Here is a 7,770-nt window from a genome sequence, read left to right on the forward strand (position 1 = left end):
GAGGTCAGGAGTTCGAGACCAGCCTGGCCAATGTGGCAAAACCCCGTCTCTACTAAAAATACAAAAATTAGCCGGACATGTTGGTGTGCTCCTATAATCCCAGCTACTCAGGAGGCTGAGGCAGGAGAATCGCTTGAACCCGGGGGATGGAGGTTGTAGTGAGCTGAGATTGTACCATTGCACTCCGTCCTGGGCAACAAGGGTGAATCTCCATCTCAACAACAACAACAACAACAACAAAAAAAAACCAAAAAACTGGTAACAATGTCATCCCTGGGGAGGGAGATGGAATTGTAGGCATATTATGAAAAGGGAATCTATCAGGGCCGGGTGCGGTGGCTCACACCTGTAATCCCAGCACTTTGGGAGGCTGAGGCCGGCAGATCATGAGGTCAGGAGATCGAGACCATCCTGGCTAACACGGTGAAACCCCATCTCTACTAAAAATACAAAAAATTAGCCGGGCGTGGTGAAGGGTGCCTGAAGTCCCAGCTACTTGGGAGGCTGAGGCAGGAGAATGGCATGAACCTGGGAGGCGGAGGTTGTAGTGAACCAAGATCATGCCACTACATTCCAGCCTGGGCGACAGAGCGAGACTCTGTCTCAAGAAAAGAAAGAGGAAAGAAAAGAAAAGAAAAGAAAAGAGAACCTTTTTTTTTTTTTGAGACAAGGTCTCGCCCTGTCACCTAGCCTGGAGTGCAGTGGTGCAATCTCAGCTCACCACAACTGCTGTCTCCCAGGCTCAAGTGAGCCTCCCACCTCAGCCTCCCAAGTAACTGAGAATATAGGCACCACTACACCCAGCTAAGTTTGGTATTTTTTGTAAAGATGGGGTTTTGCCATGTTTCCTAGGCTGGTCACAAACTCCTGAGCTCAAGGGATCCGTCTGCCTCGGCCTCTTGAAGTGCTGGGATTACAGGCATGAGCCACTGTGCCTGGCCAGGACAGGCATCTTTTTTTTTTTTTTTTTTTTTTTTGTGAGACGGAGTCTCACTCTGTCGCCCAGGCTGGAGTACAGTGGCATGATCTCAGCTCACTGCAACCTCTGCCTCCCAGGTTTAAGTGATTCTCCTGCCTCAGCCTCCTCAGTAGCTGGGATTAGAGGCACCCACCACCACGCCCAGGTAATTTTTGTATTTTTGGTAGAGACATAGTTTCACCACATTGGCCAGGCTAGTCTCAAACCCCGGACCTCAGGTGATCTGCCCTCCTCAGCCTCCCAAAGTGCTAGGATTACAGGCGTGAGCCACCATGACCCACTGGACCTATCATTTTTATACTACGTATTTTTCTTGATGGTTTGAATCATTTGCAATAACAATGTGTGTTCCTGGGTTACCGGTCTAATTTTCTGTTGCTGGATAACAAACCACCCCAAACTTAGTGGCATGAAACAACAATCCTTTTACTCCATTCACAGATTCTGTGGGTCAGGAATTTGCACAAGGCACAACATAATTGCTTTGTCTCTGCTCCCTGAGGTTTGGAGCCTGAGCTGGGAGATGAGAACAGCTGGTGATGACTCACATTTCTGGTGCCTGGGTTTGGATGACTAGCATGCTGGGCTCAGCTACAGCCATTGACTAGAACACCTACAAATGGCCTCTCACTGTGGCCTAGGCCTCCTCGCAGCATGGAAGCTGTGTCCCAAGAGGAAATATTCCAGGAAGAAGCATTTGGAGAGAGAATATTCCAAGAGAACCAGGCAGAGCTGCATGTTTATTTATGACCCAACCTCAGAAGTCATATAGCATCACTTCTGCCATACTCTGTTGGTGACATCAGCCATGAGCCACCCAGATTCAAGGAAAGGGGACATAGATTCCCCCTCCAGTGGGAGGAGTGTCAAGGAATTTGCAGCCACTTCTTTAAAAACTGCCACATTTAGTTATATAATTTATTGTATTATTTTATTTTTGTAGAGACAGGATCTCACCGTGTGGCCCAGGCTGATCTTAAACTCCTGGCCTCAAGTGATCCTCCTGCCTCAGCCTCCTAAAGTGCTGGGATTACAGACGTGAACCACCATGCCTGGCCATGGAATTTAAAAATCTATTTTAGGCCAGGCATGGTGGCTCACGCCTGTAATCCCAGCACTTTGGGAGGCCGAGGCGGGCGGATCACCTGAGGTCAGGAGTTCAAGACCAGCCTGGCCAACATGGTGAAACTTTGTCTCTACTACAATCACAAAAATTAGCCAGGAGTGGTGGTGCACGCCTGTAATCCCAGCTACTTGGGAAGCTGAGGCACGAGACTCACTTGAATCTGGGAGGTGAAGGTTGCAGTGAGCCAAGATTGTGCCACTGCACTTCAGCCTGGGTGACAGAGTAAGACCCTGTCTCAAAAAACAAAACAAAAAAAAATGTATTTTAAACACAGAGTGAACAATAAACGTTAAGGCTGCCTTTCCTAAGATGGTGGGTCGGGAGTACCCAGGCACATGCTCACATCCCAGACTCTTAGCTCTTTCTGTCTTGTTGCCTTTATTGCTTTGAGTCTGATAATCTCAGAGAGACCTGAGATAACTTGGCAGTTGTAACTTATAATTCTTTTTTTGTTTCTTTTCAGTACCTGGAACCAAACCCTTTAGGTAAATATTTACATATAGATTCATTTGTTCCCCTTATTCCCAGAAAAGATTTGAGGAAGCTTACAGGAATTCATACAGTATAATCATATGATTAAAAATATATAAATAGATCAAGAAACCAAGGGAAAGGGAAAGGAAAGACTGAAACAGTAAGTTGAAACCAGAGGGGAAGTTAGTTCTTAAAAATATATGCTGCAAAGTCTTAAGTAAATATTTGACATTGCAGGGCTGGAAAGCATAATGTATGTTATCTGATCTAATTACCCAACTGGCTCTTGAAATCCCGCTCTGACATCCCTACAGTAGCCATCTAGCCTCAGTTTGCACATTTCCAGTCATGGGGAGCTCAGTACATTACAAGGCAATTCCAACAATTAGAAAGTATGGACCCAGGAGTCACAAATTCAAATGCTTCCAAGGGCCGGTGTGGTAGCTGTAATCCCAGCACTTTGGGAGGCTGAGGCAGGCGGATTGCCTGAGGTCGGGAGTTCGAGACCAGCCTGGCCAACATGATGAAACCTCATCTCTACTAAAAATGCAAAAACTAGCCAGGCATGGTTGTGTGCACCTGTAATCCCAATTACTCAGGAGGCTGAGGCAAGAGAATCACTTGAACCTGGAAGGTGGAGGTTCCAGTGCACTGAGATTGCGCCACTGCATTCCAGTCTAGGCAATAGAATGAGATTCTGTCTAAAACACACACACAGACACACACACACACACATACACAAATCCCCAAATGCTTCCAACAACTAGAAGAATGAGGCAGGTCAATGTGGTGGAGTGGGTGTTGGGGGACCTAAGTCAAAGTGCAACGCACACACCTCCTTTAATAGTAGCAACTGCTACTCCTCCCAGCCAATTGTTGCCATGTGGGACTCAGGTCCAGTGTAGTCGGATCTTTAGATGTTTCAAGAGAAGTTGAAAAATCCCAATTTTATAGGAAATTTCCTTTTTTTTTTTTTTTTTTTGAGACAGGGTCTCACTGTGTCACCCAGGCTGGAGTGCAGTGGCACGATCTCAGCTCACTGCGACCTCTGTCTCCCAGGCTCAAGCTCAAGCAATCCTCCCACCTCAGCCTCCTGAGTATCTGGGACTACAGGTGCACGCCACTATGCCTGGCTAATTTCTGTAGAGACAAGGTTTCACCACGTTGGTCTCAAACTCTTGAGCTCAAGTGATCCACTTGCCTTGGCTTCCCAAAGTGCTGGGGTTACAGGCATGAGCCCGTGTGCCAGGCAATTTCCCAATTTCCTGGGTTTTAAACTGGCAATTAATTCTCTATTTTATTGTATTGTATTGTATTTTTGAGACAGAGTCTCACTCTTTTGCCCAGGTTGGAGTGCAGTGACACAATCTCGGCTCACTGCAACCTCCGCCTCTCAGGTTCAAGTGATTCTTCTGCCTCAGCCTCCCGAGTAGCTGGGACTACAGGTGCCCGCTGCTACACCCAGCTAGTTTTTGTATTTTTAGTAGCGATGGGGTTTCACCATATTGGCCAGGCTGGTCTCGAACTCCCAACCTCGTGATCCGCCCACCTCGGCCTCCCAAAGTGCTGGGATTACAGGCGTGAGCCACTGCGCCCGGCCTAATTCTCTATTTTATAAAACACCAAACAGCCCAAAGGAAATACAACTGCAGACTTATGCTGTCTGTGGTTCACAGGCTTGTGAACCCAAGGCAGCCAAAGTCTCAGGCTTCAAAGCTGGGTTAAAACAGGCTTTGAATCTCACTCTGCGACTTACTCATTGCATACTTGTAGCCTCAATTCTCATCTGTAAGATGGGAACAATAATAGCACTTACCTACCTCTTTTTTCCTTTTTCAGGGACAAAGTCTTGCTCTATCTCTCACTGCAGCCTCAAACTCCTGGGCTCAAGTGATCCTCCCACCTCAGTCTCCCAAGTAGCTAGAACTACTGGTACATGCCACCATACTTGACTGAATTTTTTTTTTTTTTTTTTTTTGTAGAGACAGGCTGGTCTCAGACTCCTGGGCTCAAGCAATCCTCCCACCTCAACCTCCCAAAGTGCTAAAATTATAGATGTGGCCTGGCCAACAGAGCAAAACCCCATCTCTACTAAAAATACAAAAATTAGCTGGGAGTTGTGTCGCACACCTGTAATCCCAGTTACTTGTGAGGCTGAGGCAGGAGAATCACTTGAACTTTGGAGGCAGAGGTTGCAGTGAGCTAAGATTGTGCCACTGCACTCCAGCCCGGGTGACAGAATGATATCCTGTCTCAAATAAATAAATAAATAAAGCTAAATTTTTTTTTTTTTTTTTTTTTTTTTGAGACGGAGTCTTGCTCTGTAGCCCGGGCTGGAGTGCAGTGGCCGGATCTCAGCTCACTGCAAGCTCCGCCTCCCGGGTTTAGGCCATTCTCCTGCCTCAGCCTCCGGAGTAGCTGGGACTACAGGCGCCCGCCACCTCGCCCGGCTATCTCCTGACCTCGTGATCCGCCCGTCTCGGCCTCCCAAAGTGCTGGGATTACAGGCTTGAGCCACCGCGCCCGGCCAATAAAGCTAAATATTAATAACTACAATAAATAAACTATTTTTAACTGGTCACAGTGGCTCACTCCTATAATCCCAACACTTTTTGGGAGCCCAAGGCAGGTGAGTTGCTTGAGCCCAGGAGTTCAAGACCAGCCTGGGCAACATAGGGAGACCCTGTCTCTACAAAAATACCAAAATTAGCTGGGTGTGGTGGTGTGTGCCTATAGTCCCAGCTACTTGGGAGGTTGAGGTGGGAGGATAGCTTGAATCTGGATGTCAAGGCTATAGTAACCTGTGATTGTGCCACTGCACTCCAGCATGGGTGACAGAGCAAGACCCTGTCTCAAAATCAATCAACCAATCAATCAATCAGTAAAATAAATAAACTGTTTTGAGGGTCTCTCTGGGACTTTCATCCAGTAACCCCTGCTCTACCTATAAAGGCATTTTTTTTTTTTTAAGACAGAGTCTCGCTGTTGCTCAGACTGAAGTGCAGTGGCGTGATCTCAGCAATTCTCCTGTCTCAGCCTCCCGAGTAGCTGGGATTACAAGTGTGCACCACCATGCCTGGCTAATTTTTGTATTTTTAGTAGAGACAAGGTTTCACCATTTGGTCAGGCTGGTCTCAAACTCCTGATCTTAGGTGATCCACCTGCCTTGGCCCCCCAAAGTGCTGAAATTAGAGGCGTGAGCTACCCCACCCGACAAAGGCAATTTTTTTTTTTTTTTGAGAGAGAGTCTCGCTCTGTTGCCCAGGCTGGAGTGCAGTAGCGCGATCTCGGCTCACTGCAAACTCTGCCTCCCGGGTTCAAGTGATTCTCCAGCCTCAGCCTCTCCAGTAGCTGGGACTACAGGTGCATGCCACCATGCCTGGCTAATTTTTTGTATTTTTAGTAGAGACGGGGTTTTACTGTGCTGGCCAGGATGGTCTTGATCTCCTGACCTGGTGATCTGCTGGCCTCCGCCTCCCAAAGTGCTGGGAGTACAGGTGTGAGCCATTGTGCCCAGCCCAAAGGTAATTTTTTTATAAGACTGGTTGAGGTACATTCCAAGGTTTCAGGACTTTGGTTTTTTGTTTGTTTGTTTTTGTTTTTTGAGACAGGGTCTCACTCTGTCACCCAGGCTGGAGTGCAGTGGTACCATCTCGGCTCACTGCAACCTCCGCCTCCTGGGTTCAAGTGATTCTCATGCCTCAGCCTCCCAAGTAGCTGGGATTACAGGCATATACCACCATGCTTGGCTAATTTTTGTATTTTTATTTTTATTTATTTATTTTTTTGAGACGGAGTCTCGCACTGTCACCTGGGCTGGAGTACAGTGGCGCGATCTCGGCTCACTGCAACCTTTGCCTCCCAGGTTTAGGCGATTCTTCTGCCTCAGCCTCGAGAGTAGCTGGGGTTACAGGTGCACACCACCACACCCGGCTAATTTTTGTATTTTTAGTAGAGACAGCATTTCATCCTATTGGCCAGGCTGCTCTTAAACTCCTGACCTCAAGTGATCTGCCTCCCTGGGCCTCCCAAACTGCTGGGATTACAGGCATGACCCACCGCGCCCAGACTGTGACTGGTTTATTTAACATAATACGCTCAAGATTCATCCATGTTGTAGCATGTGTCAGAATCTCATTCCTTTTTAAAGTTGAATAATACTCTATTTTATGTTTATGCTACATTTTGTTATCCATTCATCTGTTGAGGGACAGTGGGTTGCTTCTACATTTTTTTTTTTTTTTTTTGAGACAGAGTCTCACCCTGTCGCCCAGGCTGGAGTGCAGTGGGGCGATCTGGGCTCACTGCAAGCTCCGCCTCCTGGGTTCACACTATTCTCCTGCCTCAGCCTCCCCAGTAGCTGGGACTACAGGCGCCCGCCACCACGCCCAGCTAATTTTTTGTATTTTTAGTAGAGGTGGGGTTTCACCATGTTAGTCAGAATGGTCTCGATCTCCTGACCTCAATATCCGCCCACCTCGGCCTCCCAAAGTGCTGGGATTACAGGCGTGAGCCACTGCATCCAGCCGATTCTACATTTTGGCTATTGGGAATAATGCTGCTATGAACATGGGTATACAAAAATCTCTTTGAGACCCTGCTTTCAATTCTGTTGGGTATTTAAAGTGGAATTGCTGGATCTTATGAAAATCTATTTTTAGTTGTTTTTTTTTTTTTTTTTTTTTTGAGACGGAGTCTCGCTCTGTCGCCCAGGCTGGAGTGCAGTGGCCTGATCTCAGCTCACTGCAAGCTCCGCCTCCTGGGTTCACGCCATTCTCCTGCCTCAGCCTCCCGAGTAGCTGGGACCACAGGCGCCCGCCAGCTCGCCCGGCTAGTTTTTTGTATTTTTTAGTAGAGACGGGGTTTCACTGTGTTAGCCAGGATGGTCTCGATCTCCTGACCTTGTGATCCACCCGTCTCGGCCTCCCAAAGTGCTGGGATTACAGGCTTGAGCCACCGCGCCCGGCCCTATTTTTAGTTTTTTGAGGAACTAACACTTCAACACCTCTACCATTTTACATTTCCACCAACAACGCGTAAGGTTTCCAATTTCTCCATCCTTGTCAACACATATTTCCTGTTTTTTTATTTTTATTTTTTATAATAATCATCTAATGGGTTTGTGGTGTTAGCTCATTGTGGTTTGATTTGCATTTCCATAATTAATAATTTTGGATATCTTTTCATGTGT

Source organism: Macaca mulatta, chromosome 10 (assembly GCF_049350105.2).
Source record: "Macaca mulatta isolate MMU2019108-1 chromosome 10, T2T-MMU8v2.0, whole genome shotgun sequence".
Classification (NCBI taxonomy): Eukaryota; Metazoa; Chordata; class Mammalia; order Primates; family Cercopithecidae; genus Macaca; species Macaca mulatta.